General features: G+C 47.3%; 1 long non-coding RNA gene across 1 annotated transcript in view; it reads right to left on the bottom strand.

Annotated features, from left to right (window-relative positions):
* The window catches only part of LOC119391089 (uncharacterized), a 303791-nt gene extending 294212 nt beyond the window's left edge, over positions 1-9579 (bottom strand). The window contains exons 1-2 of the long non-coding RNA XR_007415559.1: positions 9442-9579; positions 5777-5833 (exon numbers count right to left, since the gene is read on the bottom strand). This is a non-coding gene — a long non-coding RNA (uncharacterized LOC119391089). The remainder of the gene's footprint in view (positions 1-5776; positions 5834-9441) is intronic.
* Between the last annotated feature and the right edge of the window lie 13514 nt (positions 9580-23093).

Below are 23093 nucleotides of genomic sequence, written 5' to 3'. Positions count from 1 at the left end.
AGATGGCTGCTTAGAACCAATGTCCTACACATGCTGCCTTTGTTATCTTTAAGGCCTCGTTAAAGCTCGCACGTTTCTTTACACGCCCTGTATTTATTTGAAATTCTTAACAACGTTCTGGTATCATAACATCAAAGGGGTCGTGAACCACTTTTCCAAGTAATGATCTAATGACCTCAGTATCGGAGTTTACTGCCCCCCGAATAAATTGCCTCAAAAATTTTTCGAATCCGTCAAGAATGAGCGGAGTTACGGGGGTTCGGCGCACGCTTTGAGCGCTTTCTCTTTTCTCGTACCGACGAGCGCACTGGAAGCTACGCAGGGAGGGATGGCACGGAGTAAAAAAGTTACGTCAGCGCGCGTCATGTAACGCGATCGCTCTCCCGCTGTGATTCGCGTGCGCGAGTGCGGCTACCGTGTACTGAGGAGTGCGGCGCTGGCAAGTGGCGGCACCCCGTGGCAAGAAGCGCATCTGATCTGAACGCCGCTCTCGACTTACGTCGGCTATCGGCCAACGAGGATGCCATGTCTTTTGGGACGCGGCGATGCAGATCGCGACGTCAACCGGCAGACGCCCCGCTCACTGACGAGAGTGACAACCGGCCTCTGTTTGAAAAGAGGGCGCCTGAGGAAACGGCAACTTCGCGCTCCGCTTGTGGCCTTTACGCGGCGCCCACGACTGTAATATTTGGCAGAGCAGTTCATAGCCGTGTCACCTTTCCACAGGATGCGTTTTTTCAACAAGCCGAAGGGGTGCTTCATGACCCCTTTGAAAGGACTGTCTACCGTCCGTCATTGCTTTTCTGCTTTGTACAGCAATAGAAAGCGTACCGCCTGAAGTGTCCAACCTTGCTGCTGTTTCTCTAAAAAGCGAGTGGAAATTTTTAAAACAGAATTTTTCGATCTACGTTCCGCCTTCTTGCATTGGCGTGAAACATGCCCACAACACTGGTTGGTGGACGCAATGATGATTGTAGTGCCGGTAAAAATTAAAACCGAAAATACATGTGATTTCGCTAGGATTACTTTATTTTTGCCGAACCCTATTGAAAAGATAGTAACAGTCGTTTTCAGCGCGCTACCGGTTAAATGAAGCCTTACTATACGATTACAGAACATTTGTTTTGCCGTAATCGCAGTCTGCGCTTATTTTAGCACTGCTGCCGCAATCCAAGCCAAGTCGATTTATCAAAAAGAAACAATAAATGCGCGCTTCACAGCGCAGCACATATGAGACATCCTAACAACAATACAGCGGCACAGTACGGCCAGCGCGGAGAGCCGCATGACATAGCGCATCACTTGAAGCAGACAAAATCGAAGACGGCGCCGCAAGCAGCGCCATCGGGCAACTTTTTGCATGCGTGAGAAAAAGAAAAGCCAAAAATTACTCGCTGACGCAATCGAAAGGTGTCTCAAGTGCGTGAAATACAATTTCAAGTTATACATGTTTGTTTTTAAGCAAAATGAGTCTACCTGCGAGAATCTCTTGTCCTACCAGTAGATTGAACCGTATCGGCGTTGGGTGACGCTAGCTGTAATTCTTTCACGATTTTCAACATCAAATTAAAAACATAATTCCTTTTTTATGGGGCAGAAGCATGCTCGTTGCCGCCGATGTGACGAGCGATCTTCTCATTTTCACCACAATGAGAAAAATTTTTCCGGGCGGTAGACAGTCCCTTTAATTCCATTTTCCACACAGCAGTGAAAGCGTCAGTACGAAGCAACCGGCAACATACAACGTTAGGGTGCGCTGTCGAACCACACCAAACGGTGTGTAGAATGACAGTTTTCTGTACGTAGCGAAGTCGCAGTCGTTCACGCCGCTGTCGTCTACTGTCTCAAGCACATTAAAAATGGCTCGTAAAAGCAAATACAATAGGATGGAGTATCGGGCTGTGGTCCTGGTCCCAGTACCCTTACTCCAGTGTTCTTTCACGCATGTACTTTCTAGCGCTAAAATTGTCTCGTAATAACCCCATGGTACTAAGTTTCGCGCAAACGCTGCGACAAGAATTTATAATAGCCTTATTAAGGTGCGCTACATGGCTGAGAAAACAATGTGCAATATCATCTAACGTTACAAATAAAATCTTGCGTATCTTCTGTTTATACGTAAAACTCATAAGCACTTAAGAGCTGCTTCTGCATGTTACAGGTTCAATACAGACACGCATACTTGTACATGTTTTTCACAGCGACTATGTAGGACCCCCTAAAACTGCCGCAGATTTTATCGCACTGCTCAAGCCACGTGTTGATATATTGGAACCGCTGCAATGTTAGCTACGCTTTTAAGCAAAGCGCATGCGCGATGGGGAAGGTTGATTCATGAGATTTGTCGCACCAAATAAGCCAAAGGCTACGAGGGACGCCGAGCAGTGACGGGCTCCGGACAGCTTTGACTAACGTGCTTGCGCGCCAAGCTTCTTACGCTCGCGCCTTGTCCGTTGTCGGTGGCGTGTACACTAGTTCTCATTGGTCCTGCCATAGGCGCAGCTGCGCTCTCCGGTGATTTCAAGAATGCTCACTAGATGGCGCGCACCGCTTAAGGCAGGGCACACCACCCTAGGCGCGTGCGCTAGTTAGATAGGTGACCGCTAGAGGGCCGCGCCTCTCGTTTTGCGTTTGGTGCGTTTCGCGTTTGGCGCGCTTCTTTTCTCTTCGCGGGCAGCTGACTCAATGAACAAGAAGAGAAGAGGGCTCGCCGTCAAGCAAACCCGGAGGTGCGGGCCAGCGAAGCAGTAGATAAGCGGGCGTGCCGTGAAGCCGACCCTGCGGTGAGAGGTCGCGAAGCAGAAGCAGCACGGAAGCGGCGGCAAGGGAACCCCGAAGAAGTGCGGTCGCGGGATGCCGCGGCGAAGCGCCTAATGCGGTCGCTACCTGAGGTTGGCGGCGCCGACTCTTCAAGCGCGACTTCCTCGACCACTCTTTTGGCCGCAGCTGCAACGTTGTCACGTCAATATATGATGACAGAGGAATGTGTACGGAGGATTCGCGGGTTACCCGATCATCTCCGAGCAAGCTCCTCTAACATCATTCACTTTGTGGATATGGCGGTGATATTTTTTAACCTGCACCGACATCGCAGAGTTCATTTGCGGTGTAAGATCAAAAGGGAAAACGCTGTTCCGTTGCATCTGGCGCTATTCGTTTGTGGGTAAGCATTTGTGTTTACAATTTTAGATTTTCCAAGCCGAAACAATAGGCCTCACCACAAAATGCCACCATTAAGGTTTAGTGCGCAATATTCTTACGCTATGCTTTTATAAAAGTGAAAAACAAATGAGAAGCTAATACACCCGACTCGATGAGAGCACTAACCACCTATCGTGCCGCGAATATTGATGACGAACTTCGCGCTTTCTCACGCGTAAGCTCTAACGTGCCAATGTGACAGCTGTTTAATGAGACCATTTCTACGAAAGCAATTCGAAATCCTGGTCTGGCTCCGGACTATTGTGCGTCGGCCTCGAAAGCGCGTACACACGCTTTGAGTGTGCGGGACCTATATTCACTTATGCGTGCACTATATATATGAATGCCTGCACAAGCTCTAAAAGAATGCTGTCACCTCGTTTATCACCCTAGACGAAGGAAACAAAAGGAGCACACCTTTGCTCTCTCAAGAGGCACTTTAATGTCCAAAATGGATATCTGAAAGGCGTTCACTCTGTACAATCTAGTACAGAATGCGCGCAGGCGCTGAGTGGAGCCGCTCGAACGCACAGTCAAGCCAGCGCGTATCTAGTTGATGATGATGATAACGAGTTATTAAATACTGGCACGAACAGTGGTCGTGAAAAGAACAATACTGATATTACAAGCTAATAATTATTATAAGAACGATGTATCTACTGCAGAGGTCTGCATTGAATACATCGGGGGATTGTACGGGGATCTGATGAGTGGACCGTGCACAATGAAAAAGCGGTGTCAAGAGAAGACGGATGAGACGTGCGTTTGCGCTTTAGGCGGTGACTAAGAATAACCAAGAACGACAACAGGCAGCGCAAGAAATAAATGAATGGGGAAAAATTCCGGAATATCCCACTCATTGTGGGAATCGGTTTCTTGCAAATCAACCAGTGAGGAGCTGCCTATGCAGCATTTTTGGCTTTCAGTTGAGACATTTCCTGTACAGGGTGGTCAGTATTTTTAAAACAATTTGTCCACCGTTTTCAAGAGATCAGCTGTTACATCATCCTCACCAGCTTTTATCACTATTTGCATTCCCTCCAATGCTTTCCTTACTTCCTCTGTCATTCCTGGCTGGATGTATAATACTTCAGTACTACTGCCATTATCGTCCTGGTCGTCCAGGCTACTGTACAGATGTCTGTAGAACTCCTCAGCTACCTCAACTATATTATCCCTATTGGTCGTGACATTGCCTTCATTCTATCTCAGTATATATATCTGGTTTTCTGCCCGTGCCCATTTTTCTCTTCACCGCTTTTCGGCTTCGTCCACTCTTCCGAGCATGTTCAATTCTATGTGTATTATGCATTTTTATGTCGGACACTTTACGCCTGTTGATTAGCTTTGAAAGCTCTACCAGTTCTATTCTGTCAGGTTAGATGCCTTCATGCTTTGCTTTTTCATAATGACGTCTATAGTCTCCTAGGAGAGCTCACCAGTGTCTTGTCTGACGACCGTGCCTCCCACTTCTGTTGCACGCTGTGTAGTTATACTGGTAAGGTTATCATTCATTCCGTGAATGTTCAGGCAAGCTTCCTGGGTTACAGCCGACTATGGGATCTGCAGCCAGATCCTGTGTTCTGTACTTCGCGTTTGAGTGCAGAATGATTCACTAGTATCACGCAGTTGCCCTTAGAAATTAAAGACCGGATAGACAGTCTTAGTGAGCGCAAGAAACGCAATGAGCCTGCGAGACGAAGCCACACTTACCACCGCGCGCCCACGCACGTGTAGATGTGTGAGCAATAGCCTAAAAAAATCTTGGAAGGAAACTAAAGGTTAATGGCATTTCGGGCATCGGCCCAGGGTGGCAGCACTTGCTGGGCGCAAAAAAAAAAGTGAAAACTGGCGCAATTTCCAAACATGCAGACGCGGCACCGTAGTACGGTATCGACTATTTGGGGACTTGTTTGCGGAACTCACGCAACACCCGAGTAATTGTAAATGCAATTACACGGGTGTCCTTGCATTTCACCATCATCCAGACGTGGCCAAATACGGCTGGGAACCGAACCCACGTCCTCGAGCTTAGCAGCGCGGTGATTGACGTCCTTAGGGAGATTTTGAACACAGACAGTAGTATCGCACTAAATCGATTCTAAAGCGGGGGATTGACCGAGGTCTCGTTTCTAATGGAACCAACAGAATGAAGCTAAGGAGGGTATAGGGGACTATAATTGTGTGTTTTAACTGTCGTATAGTAATTATGAAGTAAAAGGAAATGAATGAAAGTGAGTGAGAAATATACTTGCCGCAGCTAGGGATGGAACCTACAGCCTTCGGATGACGCGTCCCATGCTCTACCAATTGAACTACAGCGGCGGTCGCTTTCCCATTCACTTTATCGGGTAGGTATGTCAGTGTAATCCTCGGAGTGTTAGCCAGAGCTGTTCGCAGCCAATACGGCGAATGATGTGCGGCACAACTCTGACAGCTTCGGCCACGTGCGTCACTAAGATTGACAAGTGGAATATAAACCCTTGGTCACTACAAAAAGCTTGGAAAGTGGAGGTTGGGAAAACGTGTAAGGTGCGAAGACGCTTGCAATAGATTGTTGTAAATGAAAACCTACCTGGCCTGCTGGCACAGGGTGTTCAGGATGTCACCTCGTGCCACACGTACAGCAAGTCTGCGTTTTTTTACAGAAAAGAGCAGTTGTCAAGCTTGTGAACACCAAGGCACTGGTTGTTCATCACTGCAAATATACACCCCTCAAAATGCAGCCAAACGACAGAGCAAAACGTGTAATGGTAGAATGCCTGCTTAGGGCTACAATGCCGTTGATTTGTTTTTATCAGCAAAGAGCCCGCGTTTTGTGACTCGAGTAAAAAGTGTTGTTCCAATAGTCCCCAGAAGATATTTTCGTTGACAAGCACATTGCGAATTTAAAAAAAAATTGTAATAGTATTATGTAGCTGGCTGAGACATACTAGTTTAAGGAATAAATCGACGGACACAAGAAAGAAGACGAAGACAAGCGCTTTCGTTGTGTTCGTCGTTTCATTCCTTGTGCTATTATATCACAGCCAGTTATGTCTAGTATGTCTCAGCCAACTAGCCCAATATTTAATCCTTTTAGAGTATTACGTACCTCTAAGCAAACAGTTTTCAAACTTCTCGAGCTTTTCCTTACTAACGGGTACTTGACTACCAACAACTGACGACCGTCTAGAGAAGGACAACTGGCACACCAATCCGCTTTTTTCACGATGCCACAGCGCACGCGCTATTCCCCTAACGGTAAAGTCGCGAAACGCCTCATGATCTTGGAGGCTTTCGCTCTGGGGATACCAGTTGTCCCGGCCCCTACAAAAATCCTACCAAAAACGGCAGAAGGACAGGAAAACCTAAATGGTGGATCCCACGAAGTCTGTTTTGCTAGTTTTCTTTAAGCCATGCATACGTCCACCCAAGTGATTTTTTCATTTATGGACATGTCTTTTCAGCACGGCTTATTATTTCTGACTTGACACAAAACGGTCAAGCTCTGGCATGTTTGCATTTTGCATTTCACTGTCAGTACTGATAGAATAGTAAATCTATCTGGGCTTTTTCAGTCTGATGCTACACTACTGCGTCCAAGCCGCATAAGCAAGCATGTGAGTGTTCCTCATCAGGGTTTCAACGTTTCAATTAAAAACCGCGAATGATGGCCACTTATGTTTTCTATGGCTTCATAAGGTTGTTCCTAACAAAGCGGGCGCCTCGAACCATTCCCCTTCTTTAGTTTACCTTATTTTAAGAAGTTAGATATGACCTCGTACTCGTAGGGTGCCGCTCTTGCGGAATAGCAAAGCGACGGTGACTGGGCATAATTGGCGAGGACAGCTAATCTAGATGATGAACGAGATTGTTGCTATTGTAAAGCGAGCGGCTACTGGAAATACATAATAAACTTTACGTATTTGTATGCGGTTACTTACATGTATATGCCGCTGCATCCTGAAAGGTCTGCGTATCATACTTCGAGTTTCAATAATCCCTTTCGTCAACTCCAATAAAATATTCACAACGCTTAATCAGTTACCAAACCGGACCATTTTATGATGCAATAAAAGTTAATGTTATTTTATAACATACAGGACTTCGCCATATACATTTGAAAATTCATTCTGCGCGTGTCACAAATTCTGGCACCAAGCAACACTGGCTGTGCCACCCACACAGTGTCTTAGAATTACCTACAAGGAAAATTGGTGCGGGACGCTGTTGTCACACGACAATTCTTCGACACAATCAGCGAAGTGGCACCGTTCTCGAAGAGCATCAACACCTTAAAAGTGTTTAGTCTACCATAGTGGTTCAATCAAGCTGCTGAAGTTTGAGTTCCAACCGTGCCGAGCGTCCCCGAAATTGGCGAAGCGGGTGAGGGCAAAGAGAAGAGAGTGGGAAAGCATAGCAGAGCAGAGCAAGGCATTGCTAAGAGAGGGAGAGGCGCAGCCGAGCAGGGCCGCCTTTCAGTCCTCTCGGGTTAGGTTGGGGTTGGGGGGGGGATATGGATTGAGCTGTCACGTCCATACCATGTGGCAGGTGTCAGCCATCTCACAATACTGGCAGAGATCGGAAAAGGAAGAGTCAAATTGTTTGAGCACTGCCAGGCACAGTAGCGTATTAGTGAATAGCCGGAGAATTCTCTCGTCCGCCTTCTTGAACCCTTGCAGGACGCAGGAAAGCGGTGGTGGGAGTCCCAATTATGGTTTTTTACATATTTAAATGTGAGGAGAGGAGAGTTTTCTTCTGAATGAGAAGGGTCATCGGTGGGCGAGGCAGGGGCCCGGGGAATGAGTGCGCGGGCGGCAACGTGCGCTGCCTTTTTGCCTGCCAGGCCCTAATCGCCGGTAGTCCAGATTAGTGAGCGGGGAGAGGGGTAATGTACCCGCGGACAGGGTCGAATAATATTTCTCGAGTGAGTCTCTCCCGAGTGAGTGAGCAGTTCGTTGAAATTAAAACGAGTGTGTCTAGAATGCTGAATGTTAGTTCTGGTGTGCGACAGGGCAATGTGTTGGGGCCACTATTCTTTATTTATTCTTTATTCTTTATTCATACATAACCCCGCTTTGCCCGGAGGCGTTACAGCAGGGGGGTTAGAAACATGAAAAAAACACATATTCATTTTTACTGCACACTTGCTCAGACATCAAACCATTCCACTCGTTAATGGTTTTCACAAAAATTGAATTGGCGTACAGGTTCGTCCTGGCCCGGTATGGCCTTATTTTGTGTATATGATCCATACGTTCAGATATGTAATCTGGCTGTTTTAGGTAAGTGTGTCTCTCAATTCCTGTTTTATTATGAAATATCTGATATAACAACTTCAAACGTAGTTTTTTACGTCGTGATGAAAGTGACTCCCAGTTTAATTCTTTTTTCATTGCGGTGGAACTGTGATTTCTTCCATACCGACTCAGGACAAACCTGGCTGCTCTGTTTTGAATTTTTTCTAATTTATTAATCAAGCCTACTTGTGACTGGTCCCAAAGAGTACAAGCATATTCTAAAATTGGTCGAATACAGGTGAGGTAAGCCGTGTTCCTAAGCTGATAATCTGCACATCTCAAGTTCCTTTGGATATAGTTCAAAGCCACCGCAGCCTTAGCAACCACATAATCCACATGTGCATTCCAGGAACAATCGTGCGACAATAATACACCCAAATATTTGTACCTACATTTTCTATCTAAAATGTTTCCCCTTAAATAATAGTTAGCATTAATTATTTTTTTCTTCTTTGAAAAACACATATGGACGCACTTGTTAGTGTTTAAATTCATTTGCCACTTAAGACACCATTGATAAATACGTTCAAGGTCAGCCTGTTAGTTCCTTATATATTATTCCTTATATATGTAAATGATTTAGTGCAAGCCATCCCACAGCTTTGCACCCCCCCCCTCCCCCCTTGGTGGGGAACCCTGCGCACGGCTATGTTTAGGGATCACTCTTTTTCGTGATATGTCGTGGCGGGCACACATTTCGCCCTTCAGCTTTTCGGAACTGCGCTTTTTTTTAAAAAAAGGAATGTTAAACGTCAAGCGTATAATGCTATTATTAGACCTCACGAAAGCTCATAACACCGCCCCCCCCCACCCTTGTTCGCTTGCGAGACAATTTTGATGAAGCCCTTGAACACCATTTGTCGTGTTGAATATTGCATTACTTGTCGTGCGAGTGTTGTTCTAAACTGTGTGTGCTGTTTTTTGTTTCTTTGTTAAATATCGTACTAGCGAAACTTACGTATTGCATGTAGTGCCGGTGTTGTTATAAATTGTTTCTGTGCTGTTCTTTGTAATTCCACTCCTGGCCTGAAGTACTGTGAAATAAAAAAAAATAAAACAAACATGGGTAGTGGATATCCTAATTCTAGTTGGCATTAAGCCTGGGCCGGAAACGTAATGCGTAGGATAGGCAACCATGCGTTGCAGGAAAGCAATGGTTGCGAACGAATGGGAAATTCAGGCGAGGGCAGCAGCGAGATAGATGGAGAAGAAATTCTAAAATGCAACAAGCTCGCACTAGGTATGGTAAATAGGAGATCGTGAGGAGAGGGAATGATGGTCGCGGATAGATGTGAACAAAAAACGACGCTTTTTCTCCTCTGTCGTTAACGATGCCGGAGTTTTCAATTCGCGCTTTAGCTCGCCTTGAAGGGCGTCCTCTCAACACTACCAACTGTTCAGCATTATGCATTGGTTTATGAAAACGCCCTTTATGCTTCACTAAACAGAAGAATCCCAATATGTTCGCTGCCTTACAGGGCTGTTTTCTGGCGAAACACTGACATACTCCACCACATGGTCTCACCCCTTCATGGAGGAAACTCTAGTGCAAAGGTAAGGGCAATTCTATGTCCCCATCTTACCGCTTACTTTTCGCCGCCCTCTTTAGAAGGAGCTGTCACCATAATAAGAATGGCACCTCGAGTCCCCCTCGTTTGTGGCACCCTGACCAAGCCTGGGCTGCGCAGGCTGTGTGCCAACTGAGACCAACGTACCTATAAATATTCCAGGCGACCATTCTCAAACCCAGGAACGCGTATTTTTAATAAACTTGCTGCATGTATGATGATGATGATATCTGTTGCCATCCCCTTTGGCGGCGCCATGTAGCGAACTAGCTCGTTCACGCCAGAGGCCCTTGACGAGAACTCATGTCAGTTTTTCGCCATGCACCATGCGCTGACGTGAGGTTAGACATCGTATACGTTAAATGCCGCATTCAGCTACACTTTTTTTTTAGCAATTAGTTGAATTTTGTAACGCTGTCCACGCAACAATGAAAGCGGTAGTGCGAAGCAACCGGCACTGTACAAAGTGAGAGTACGCTGACGACCGACACCAAGTGAACTGGCCAATGGTAGTTTTCTGAACTTACCTGTGACTCGCCAAAAGAGCAAACGCAATTGGATGGGGCATAATGTAGGCTTGGTCCCCGTATCCGTATTCCGGCGCAGTGTTCACCTTGCAGTCCTGCAACACCCGATTCGTTCAGGTTGAGTTGCTGAGAGACCCTTGTATCCTTGTATAAACAGTTTGCTCAAGCTTTACTTTCAGTTACTCTGCATCCCGTGTTCAGTGGCTTTCACAAGTAGTGCTTGGTCGCGAAACCTGTGCGTTCTTTCACGCATGTACTTCTCCCGCTGCAAATAACTTGTGACAGCGCTAGTGACAGATATTTGTAGTAACTATAAAAAGCGGCATATGGTTGAGCACACATCGTTACAAATGAAATCTTACACAATTTACAACTAATACCCTACATCAGCCTACGCGCAAAACATCTGGAGCCCCCTAGCATGCTTCTGTATGCTGCACAATATCTTTCACAGTGATCATGTCTGACTGCATAAAACTTGCGCGTGCTATCGTTCGGCACGATCCCCCACTTTCTGTTATTTCAACATTTCCATTGTATTCGACGCTTCTAAACACAATGTATGCGTGACGCGAATAGCCACGTATATTCCAGAATTATTTACGCGAGGTACAGCGATTACGGTTGAAAGTATACAGTTGACACACGTATGAAATACAAAGCGTTCCACTATAAAGCAATCCTGTATTAATACCCGGGGTTTCACGTGCCAAAACCACGATATGCTTATGAGGCAAGCCGTAGTAGAAGGTTCCGGAAATTTAGACAATCTGGTGTTCTTTAACGTGCACCTAAATGTAAGTACATGGACCTCTAGCAATTCGCCTCCCTCAAAATTCTACGTCCGCGGCTGGGATCAAACCCACGTATTTCTGGTCAGCAGCAGAGCACCGTACAACCACAGTACCACCGCGACAGCCAGCTGTGCGCAAGTTCACCCACCAAATTGTTCAATCTCGTAGGTGGTGCCTCGGCTAATGAATTCTGCACCACCACAAGAACGTGACGATCTCCGTAGAACCAACATTGAATGATGCAAGTTGACAATAAATTTTAAGAGAACAACACAGCCAAGAACTGAGATAGCGCGAATCTTTTCCAGAAAATTACTTGTGCCCTATGATCACACATAGAAAAAACTACCTTAGTTACCAGTCCTGCGAAATTCATGCCCGAACAAAGATGAACGATATCTCCGATGTACATGCATTTGCATTACATAAATTTCTTAATTGATTCGATGTGTGCGACAAATACTAGCACCAAGCTAAGGGTCCAACAACGGCTTGGCTCGTCGTTGGACCCACACAGTTTGATGCAGAATTACCAGTAAAACTAGACGCTAGATGCTGATCTAAATATGCGTGTTGGCTGAACGTACGTGCTGCGCTGAAAGGCGCGAGATTGGCGAAAAACAAAGCGCGATTGTGTGTGCGTGCGTGTCCGTGTGTGTTCAACTTCAATAATAGATGATTTAGAAGTGACTAAATACCTTCAAAATGCGTTATTTTCAGGAAGTTTTATTTGCTGAATGAAATCTTCGTCTTCGTTTAAGCCCTGACCAAAGTCAGCCAACAATTATCGCGGACCGGTATATAGTATATAATCTGACTGTCTTTATACGGCAACTGTGGATGCATTTTTCGATGGTGCCATGACACGCTTTCGTAAACTCGCATAGACGGTGGTGCCAGAATGTAATATTGCAGGAATTTCTATACGATCGCATCAGCGTATTCGCAGACATGTGATAATCTCCCGCAAACGCGTTGTCGAATTACAGCAACCTGCGACACCCGGTTTGGGGACGTCGGTTTAAGGAACTGTTCGGACATTTAGCGCGCTTCTGCTTTGTTCTTCCTTCTTCCGGTAAATGGATTGATAATAGCCGTTGCACGTTAAACGCAAGCACACGTTTGCGGGACGTTGCAGTGCGCTTCCCACAAAGACTTAGTTTAATGCACGTCAACGCAAACGTCGACAAGATCGATTAGAAGTTGGATGCTATGAGCGTTGTATTGATAACGACGCTGTGACCTGTGAACAACCAAGCTCAATTTCAAATTGCACATAATTCTTTGCCTGCCGGGAATAATGATGAGCTCCCACAGAAAAAAAATGTATCTTGAAATAAATTTTCTGCATAAATAAATAAAATTTCTGCATTTTACGGCCGAGTAACCTTGGTTTTTACGCTATTTTGCTTTCCTCCGTTCTCTCTATATTTCTGCCACCAATCTGCGCACCGTGCTGTGTCGACCTCTATCGAGGTCATGTTCACCTTCCTCGGACTGCCTTAAAGGGGTCGTGAACCACTTTTCCAAGTAATGATCTAATGACCTCAGTATCGGAGTGTACTGCCTCCCGAATCGATTGCCGCAAAAATTTCTCGAATCCGTCAAGAATCAGCGGAGTTACGGGGGTGTGGCGCACGCTCTCAGCGCTTTCTTTTCTCGTGCCAACGAGCGCACTGGAAGCTAGACAGGGAGATATGGCATGGGGGAAAGAAGTTACGTCAGCGCGCGTCATGAAATGCGATCGCTCTCCCGTTGTGATTCGCTTGCGCGAGTGCGGCTACCGTGTACTGAGGAGTGCGGCACCGGCAAGTGGCGGCACCCCGCGGCAAGAAGCGCATCTGATCGGAACGGCGCTCTCGATTTACGGTGGCTATCGACCAATAAGAATGCTATGTCTCTTGCGACGTAAACGGACAGATCCGCGACGTAAACGGACAGACGCCCCGCCCACCGACGAGAGTGAGAACCGGCCTCTGTTTGAAAAGAGGGTGCCTGGGGAAACGGCAACTTCGCGCTCCGCTTGTGGCCATTACGCGGCGCGCACGACTGTAATATTTGGCAGAGCAGTTCATAGCCGTGTCAGCTTTCCGCAGGATGTGTTTTTTCAACAAGCCCAAGGGGTGCTTCATGACCCCTTTAAAAACCCAGGGCTTCACCTAGCTCCTGCCAGAACGTACACCTGGGGCGCTATTTTGTACGCGTTCTAGCATAGAACGGGGAGGAGGATCGAACAAAAGGACAAGGGGAAGCCACACGGGATTGGTCGAGGGTAGTGTGACGGTCAAGACGTGAGAATAGCCACAAGTTTTGCTTAGAACGGGGAGGAGGTGTTGGAACAGTCTCCGCAAATGACTTGGGTTGGATCGAAACGAAAGCGGAGGAATGGTCTTCCCGCGCATCTCTACCGCGCGGACAGTTTGCGAAAATGGCGTCTCCGTTCTCGTTCATGCCATTTTGCAGAAACGAAGCCGACGAAGCCCCGAGGTAGAAGGTTCGTTTGAGGTGATGACTGAAGAGGCCTACTTGGTGACGGGGCCCTCGCTCTTCAGCGCGTCGGACAGCTCGCCCCACAGCCGACGCCTGTCCGCTGCCGTAAATTCGTGCGTAAACTCGGTAGCTCGTACGGCCAACTCTCGATGCTGTTCCATAAACGAGAGTAGCAACTCTCTCTGATTGTCGGGAACGTGCGGACCTCGTAAGTGCGTGTGCTGCGCCATTTCGACAACTGAATAACGGTTCCAATCGTCGCGCCGTTTGAATTTTACAAGTACACTAATACTAGAACCACTGGATGAAACAGCGTGGTGGCGAGCGCCACCATCGAACGCCTCGTGAAACGGCGACACCCCCTGGCGCTATGTCAAGACATTAACACAAGGTTATTGTTAAAGTCGCCGAGCTCTTCAACTTCAAGCTGCGAGAAACAATGCCTCTGAATATTGATGTTCAGGTATAATAATTATACATTTATTTATGCATTGGATACATTCCTGAATTCCCCAGCTCGCCTATTGGCTGTGTGCTCCCTCTTGTCCTTTTGTTCGATCCTCCTCCCCGTTCTATGCTAGAACGCGTACAAAATAGCCCCCCTGGTGGATGTCTTCAGAGTCAAAACATGCTCCGTCGTCTCCATATTCACACAAGTAGAGTCTCAACGAAAAAAGCTTAGCAGAAGTGGTCGGTGGCCGGAGCCACAAAATCGCGACACGCGGCGCTGTTGATGACGAGCACGCCGATAGTGAGATTGCCAAGCACTTTCCATTTTCGAAGCAGGGGTGGCCTATGGACCGGCGGAAAGCAGCCCATCTTGCTGTTGGCCCACCCGTGTCCATATGCGTAGCCACCATTGCTTATCGGCAGAGGTGGCTACGTACTTGCTTTTTTCGCTGGAGCTGCGAGCAACCATATGTCTCTATCGCAGTTGCCCCGAAAAGCTGTTTGTTGGAGTGCTTTCTGCAAGCCACCCCTGCTTTGGAAAAGGGAATGTGCTTGGCACTCTAGATGTCTGCGTGCTCGAGAAAAATCTTGCCGCTCCGGCAACCAGTCACCTGTGTCAATCTTCTTCCGTTGAGATTGTACGTACATGTGTCGTCTTTATTACTGAACATCGCTTTATAGTAACGCGTTCTAAGGTAGTCGGTCGTCGTGGGAAATACATTATTGCGCTTCCCTCGACATCATGTTAACATATCTAAAAACAAGCGCCCCCAACAGGTGCATTGTGCCAAACAACTTCACGCCTATGCAATTCATCATACCAACCATTCGTAGTTTCTATTAGGGCATGTATCGTTAGCCCTACAGACGCCGGAGTCACCGAACGATCTCGGAATCTGGATGCGCTCATTAGTAACGTTTCGCGCTACAAATGGACAAATTTTAGGATGGAGACCCCGGCTTTTATGGGCGCGCAGGCGTGTTGATAGAAAAGCCGCCATTCTAGTCAGCAACGATACTCCTAACGGCTTACATAGGGTGGTACGGTAGCTAGCTTTTTTTCCCCTATGGTTGTACAGTACGGCTCATCTAACAGCGGTTGTGCTTCATGTTGTGCTTCATCGTCATGAGTGCTCCGGGCCCCAAAATCTTCGGGCGCTCGTTCACAGCAGCGTTTTAACTGCGCGCCGGAACGTTGGGAGTTTCTAAACTAGTGGTGCGGTGCGGCAGTGGCGACTGCACAGCGTGAACAAATTTGCACATGTGAAGCCAATCACCGAGGGTTCCGCGGGCCAATGTCGGGAAGTTTTACGGCGCTTGAGGCATACGCGACCGAACTACGCAATATGTTCGTGCGTTCGTTTCTAATGTTGACAGTTTTCTCTTTTTTTTTTACCTGCAGAAATGACAATCTCATTTGAAATAAAACATGCGCTCGCTTTTGAACCAGGATATCGGTGAAAGTTTCAACGAAAGGCTTACTGTAACGACGTTAGCGTTTGTTTTACCTACCCCACCCTAACCAAATTGCACCATTGGCATTTGTCGCGTTTTAGATGCGCCGGGTCGTATGATTCAAAACTTCGAATACTAGCTGTTTGAAAGTCGAATCCAATTAATCGATTACGTATTATTCGATTCGAATTCGAAACTCAAATATTCGCACATCCCTAATTATTATTCATCGTAGCCAGCCTTTCCAGTCACCGTAGTCCTGCAAGCGTAGAACGCAAACAGTGAGCGCAAAACCCTATTCTAATTCTCGTGCAAGCAAGCACAAGCAAAGCGTCTTGATGCCCGAAACTTTTGGGACCATTGTTTTATAACTCTAACAGAGGAAGGGAAAACGCAGTCACCATAACTGGCGCTGAGGCGGGAGACATAGGCGCCGCCATGTTTAGCAGCGCTAACTATTAGAGTATGCAAACATCACACGTTAAACTACCTGATAACGCACACACTAACGCAACGTACACACACCAAAGAAACTTGTGAAGCGTGGTCAGCGAGGACGGAGACATTCCTTTAAGTGCGAATCAAACTGTCTATGCTTACACATCTGTGTTTAGGGTATGAAGTCATCCAAGCCGCAGCAATAGCATCGCTCCAAATTGCCGCGAAAACGCGTTTCGTGCGTAGTTTTCTTGCGAAGTGTTTTGAACTGGGATCGAAACAAATGATGAAGTACGCAGCCGATTCTATAAAAGCGCTAACTACCCATCGTGCTGTGCATACTCATTACACTCACGTAACGCTCAGCGCGTCAAACAGTTCTGATAGCTCTGATGTGCCAATGCGACAACTGCTCGATAAGACCATTTCTACGATATCGTGACCGCGCGACATCCTGTGCTGGTTTTGCAGAATCGTGCGCGATACTCGGAACCGCGTGCATGAGCTCTAATAGACGAAGAATCAATTTACTGTGCCACGAGCTACGACAGCCTGCAAAAGCTATACCAATGAAAGCTGTCGCCTCATTTATCGCATTAGACGAAGGAAAAATGTGGAACCCACCTTTGTTGCCGTCAGTGATGCCGTCAGTCGGCCCTCCCATGTCGGCAACGGGTACCTGAAGAAGCGTTCGGGCCGCACTGAGCTGTGCTCCATGTCTCGGGACTCGGAATATTCGAATGCCGAAAGCGCGCAGGCGCTGCCCCGAGCCGCTCGAGCGCATGCTCTCGAGCCAGCGCGTGTCTCCGCGAGCGCTGGCACGAGCGCTGGCCTGAGCCAGCGCGTGGCTCGGGCCAGCGCGTCTCTACTTGACGATGATGATAATGGTCGCTCAATACTGCTACGAACAATGGTAGAGGATGTGAAGGGTCCAATAATCATATTACCGACAAATAATTCTTCCATAAACGAAGTGCTAACTGCCCGCGTCTGCAGTTTGTGCATCGAATGATTCGATGGGTATCAGTGACAGGAGAATCGCGCTAATATTGAACAAGTGCCGTAAAGAGAAGAAAAAGAAGATGGCTGAGATTGAGTGAGCGTGAGCGCTTCAGGCAACGACGATGAAGGTCCAAGAACGAGAATACGCGCCGCAAGGAATTAACGAAAGGGAAAGTACTTAGAGGACGCAGGAGCTTCGCCTTCAAGTGTGGAACGCCGATATAGTGCATACAACTCGGGCCCCGTTCGCACCGCCTTCTTAGCCTTCTTATTCGCTTGTCACGCTTCGCTTCGCGGTGCACACCTCAAACCTTTTCAAACCTACAGAAAGTACAGCAGCTTAGTGTCCACAAAGCCATAATTCTCTTGAGAATAAGTGAAGTACCCACTAGGCGGCATCCGCAAGGCAATGCGCGTACGTACGCAGCTGCACGATGCGTTGTAGCGGTTGCGACTGCTGATCAATTATGCCTGTGTGCTTTGTTATGGGTGGGCTTTTAAATCCCCCCACTCCTTGAAAGTTAGAATGGCGTGATGCCTGGCGCGAAACGCGACCAGTCTTATGTTAGGCAAAAAAAAGCACATTAATAAGAAATGAAAAAATACGACGCGGCAGCCAGTATTTCAAAAAGGCTAAAAAATACAATCTTGTGTAGAGTCCGCATCAATATAATACAATATTTGTCTGACAATTCTCAACTTGCGCATATCGCTGCCTTTTCAATTAGACATTCCGTCTTGTTGGACATTAAAGCGTACATCGAATACAGGGAAACAACCGCTGCCATATACATAGAATGCACGATAGGTACGGTTAGGACATCACACACATCAATCGTATTGGTTGTGGGTGCGGCTCCCACTGACGACTGGTTCTTACCACCCATATTATCCCTTTTTCTTGCGAAATCTGCATATCAATAAAGAACACAACTACCTCATTGCTTTCTTTGGTTTCGCTGCTTGTGGAATGCGGTTGCTATGACGAAACGTTCAAATAAACTTGTTTCTGCTAACCTCCACAGTGACTCTTTTGGGCATATAATACGAAGCAAGGTAAAACGCTGAGGGGTGAACACTTACCTCCGGCTGTACGTCGCGAGATTTTAGATTCCCCGAGCAAGCGCTTTTCCTCGGACCAGGGCTTCTCTGTAAAAGCGATGAAGGGTGATTTCACGAGAGATGGGACATGCCTGTGCGGACGATATTTTTGTTTTGCTTGGGTTTTTTATATGTTAAGTGGGCACTATCAAAGTGCACGGAACCGAAAATTTTATTCCCCAGAAACGCTTCCAGCGCGCCAAAAAATATTTCAATGTGGCGGCGCGGGTCTCCTGTTTTTGCTCACTGCAATGTTTTCGAATTTCACGGCCAAATTTAACGCGAACTATAAATGATGTGTCGAAACTTTTTCTTGCTGGTTTAATACGCATTACCGTGAATTACATCAATGCTTTTTTTATGCCGTCCTCAAAAGGAAAAAATTGTGAAAAAATGACAAACACGGCCGAAATAAAAAAACTTGAAAACAGTGTCCAGTATAGAAAAGAGCCTCTGCAACATTTATACGGAAGGTAATTTTCCTACGCGCAGCGCAATAAAAGAAAAATAGTTAAAGAAGGGAGTTTTTTCAAAAATGTTCAATTTCAAAAAATAAACTGCGGTCTCAATTTTGACGAAAATTTCTTATCGAAGAGCGCTTATGTTAGTGAACACACGGTTTTAATATCATATGTCCTCATTTGCTCTGTTCACGAGATATAACGGGCCAAATACCCTTGCTGTGTGTGCTTACTTTAGTGCGACTGATGGTTGTTATCAGCTTGTATTGTGCGTAAATCTGAGTTTTAATTATTCTGCTGTATCAAAACCTTGATCTGGTGGCTTTTCGTCAAGAAAACTGTTCTCAGATTTTATTTGTGTCTAGCGTGTGCGAAAGTGGGCTGCTGCCGCCCTCTAAAGGGTGATTCCACGAGAGATCGAACATACCTGTCCGGTCAATATTTTTGTTTTGCCTGGTTTTTGCCTGGAAATTTGCGAGGACGTTCCCAATAGACTGCTGTAAATGAAAACCTACCTGGCCTCGTGGCACCAGGTGTCGAGATCATACGGGTAGGCGAGGCCTTCACCAAACCGGTGCTCGGATGGCACACTCGATTTCAGTAGGAAAAGCAGTATGGACAGGAGGCCCAATTGTAGGCCTGTCACCTCCTGCCACACGCGCAGCAACTGCGTTTTTGAAGACCATAGTCTTTCTTGGGATTCTTGAACTGTCACACGATTCAGCCTGTCACACGATTCAGTCTGTCACACGATTCAGCCACCCGGCCAGTTCGAGATGGCTGGGCGTTCAGCCCAGCCATCTCAACTGGTAGCTGCGTTCATACTTGTGAACCTTTTCGATCTAAAAGCAAATATTACGCATATCTGAGGCGCAACATCAATACGTAAGTATTAGGTGGTGTGTTCTTTTACTAGAAAATAGATACGTAATTCTAAAGACCCTAGTGTTTCTTAGGCTGCGCTGAAAATGCGACGCTATGCACGAAAAAGCCCTCTGCGGACGATATGGTGCTACCACCTGGCAGTGGCCCTGGATTCTGCACAAGCTCACGTTTCCCGACGCCACTGCCAGTTGGCGTCCATATCTCACGCAGCGCCTCCTTCCAATGCGGGCTAAAGAACGTGGAACTACTGAAGTACGCCTCCTACTTAGCGTACACAGACTTCTGCTCTGCTTGGTTGGCAATGCGTCGGACGACGAGGGATGTCATGGTGAGACTCAGTGTGCCAGTGGTGCCAGTGCCACTGTGGAACGTGATCGTGCCTCACACCCTGGAGTCACCGGAGACGGGAAGGCGTCTACTTTGGCGCACCAGTAGTACATGCACACAGCCATTGACCCTTCCACGCAATAAAATACATTCAAGTCTCACAAATGGTTCTTTGTAAACTATCATGCTATACAGTACCACACGCGACCCAAACATAGCTGATTTGTCATGGAGGTACGAACAAATGGCATGCCAACAGTGATAATACGGTTAAATGAAATCTGTTCAGACAAACCTCCATTGCATTTACGTATCATGCCAGGACGAAAATAGTACGAGAACAACGGGTGGCCGCGGATGAGACCAGGACTCATGTAGTACAGCCGTCAGAAGACTATCGTCTTTCGACGACATTTGCAGCGAAGCACGCAGATACACGGCCAATAGACTGCTGTAAATTAAAACCTACCTGGCCTGCTGGCACCAGGTGTTGAGGATCATAGGGGTAGGCGAGGCCTTCACCAAACCGGTGGTCGGATAGCACCCCCGATTGCAGCAGGAAAAGCAGTACGGACAGGTGGCCCACCTGTAGGCCTGTCACCTCCTGCCACACGCACAGCAACCGCGTTTTTTTTTACAGCAAACAGCCGTGGTCAAGCTTGTCAAACACCAAAGCACTGGATGGTCAGCACTGAAAGTTATGCCCCTAAGAGAGCAGCGAAACAAGGGACAAAAGGCGTAGTGAATGAATGCCTACATAAACGCGGTTGCAATAGTTAAAATATATTTTCGCTGAAAACCGCATTGGAAAATTCTAACAGTATAATGCGACCTCTCAGAAAACAGTCCTACACATTATCTCAAGCTTTTCCTGGCTAGCGGGTACTTGGCTGCCAACATTTGACGACCGCAACAGTCGAGCCACAATCGACTGGCACAGCAATGGTACTACCGCGCTCTGTATGAGCTACAACATACGAGCGCGTGGCCGAGCGCTCTGCACGGTTGTACAGTGGCGCCGATCGTGGCACATTTTCGAGTTATCGGGAGAGAGTTTGGCTGTGCCTGCGAGTGCGCATAGCCTCCATTTGCTTTCACGCACGCCCTCGTGTTGCCCTGCGGTTATTCCAGCTTCGAAAATGATAACTTCGAGGGGGAAAGGGAGCAAGTGGGGGCGATGCGCGATCGCAGGGACAGCCAAACTCTCTCTCGATAACTCGGAAAATATGCCATGAACAGCGCCACTATACAACCTTGCAAAGCACTCGGCCACGCGCTCGCGTGATGTAGCTCATACTGAGCGCGATAGTACGTCTGCTTTCCTAGTTTTCTGTCATGCATATATTCGCCCAATTAACTCTTCCAATTTGTGGAATGTTCAGCACAACTTATTCTGCCTTGGCAGGAAACGGGCAAGCACTGGCAGTTGACAGTCGGGAATAAGAGAATAGTAAAGCTCTCTGGCAGTTTCGGTCTGATGCAAGGCACTACTGCGTCCAAGCACCATGAGCAAGCATGTGAATGTTCCTTGATAAGGCTTGTCCAATGCAATTTGTTTCCTTAATGTCACAATGACAACCTTTCCAATTTGACATTTTCTATGGGTGCACAAGGTTGTGCCTAAGAAAGAAGTGGGCCCCTCGACGCAGCTAAGTTAAATATGTATTCGCGCTCGTACGTTCGCGCTGTTGTGGTGTTGCAGGCTTTTTTTTGTTTTTTGAAGCGACGGTGACTGGGCATGTTTGGCGAGGCAAGCTAATCTAGATGGTGTAAAGCGAGCGACTACTGCAAATACACCATTACACTTTACGTATAAGGTTATTGACACATATATACATGGCTTCACGCTGAAATGTAGGGACATCTTTTTGTATTAAAAACCCATTTTGTTAACTCCAATATAAAACGTTCACAACGATAGAGCAGTTACCAAAGCTGCGTATTTTATGATCCACTAAAAATTAATGATATCATAACCTAAAGGCTTTCGCCATGTACATTTGAAAATTCAATCTTCGCGAGTCGCAAATTCTGCAACTAAGCAACACTGGCCGTCGCATCTATAGTGTCTTACAATCACCTAGAAGGAAAATTGGTACTGGACGCTTTTCTATGATGAAAATACTTCGACGTGGTGACTGAATCGGCAACGTTCTCGGTGAGCCTCAACTTCTTGAAACGCCTAAACACGATACTGACCACCTATCCTGCCGTGAATATTGACGACTTGCACTTGGTGCTTCAATGCACCAGTCAAGGGCATATTTCTGATGTGTTTATGCGATATCTGCTTAATACGATTACTTCTACGAGTGAGTGCTAGACGAAATCCTGTCCTGGCTCCACATAAACGCGACCCAGCCTCGGGACCGCGCGCACGCGATCAAATCATGCAGAGCCTATCTACTAAGCCGGCCGCTTGTCACGAGGCTATTTATTCGATACGCTCTCGTGTAGGTTCGGTAAACATTGAACTGATGACATAACCGCCATCAAGAAAGGAGGCGAGACCATTTGTGCACACCAGAAACCAAACACTCAATGTATTTACACAGCAGAAATATGAATAGCGAAGGAGAGAGAAAAGTACAAAAAATGCAAGCGGAAAAGAAGTTAACAAGAGTAGGAAAATGTTAACGGACGCGAACAGTTCACAGAAGATAAGTACAAGAGAAAAACGCAGTGTCACCGTTCATCGAGACGTGGAGCTTGTAGCGGAGACGGGAAAGCCAAGGCACAGACGAACTCACGCAGACGCCAACGGCTAGAGGTGCGGTAGACGCTCACTCGGGTGGACAGAAGCGTGGGGCGAGTCGAGGTCAACGGCCGGACGCCCCTTCGGCGTTCGCCAGCCGCAGACTGGGTTTGAAGCGGGAGACGCCGGTCTTGACTGGCCAACGCCAGACGATGAGCAGCGTGTGTCTGGCCAACGCCAGACGATTGAAGAAGCTGGGTACGCGCCCAGGTGGGAGCCCGCAGCGGCCTCGACGCAGGAACTCTGCCGGCCGCCACTCCCACGCCCTGGTCGCCTTCTTCACTCGGTCACGTCCCGGCCACGTCTCCCCGCTCTGCCGTTCTTCACCCGTGGCTTCCTCTTCTGAAACACCGTGGC

The sequence above is a fragment of the Rhipicephalus sanguineus genome, chromosome 1 (genome assembly GCF_013339695.2).
Source record: "Rhipicephalus sanguineus isolate Rsan-2018 chromosome 1, BIME_Rsan_1.4, whole genome shotgun sequence".
NCBI lineage: Eukaryota > Metazoa > Arthropoda > Arachnida > Ixodida > Ixodidae > Rhipicephalus > Rhipicephalus sanguineus.
The sequence above is the reverse complement of the archived record's forward strand: the minus strand, read 5'-3'. Positions and strand labels throughout refer to the sequence as shown.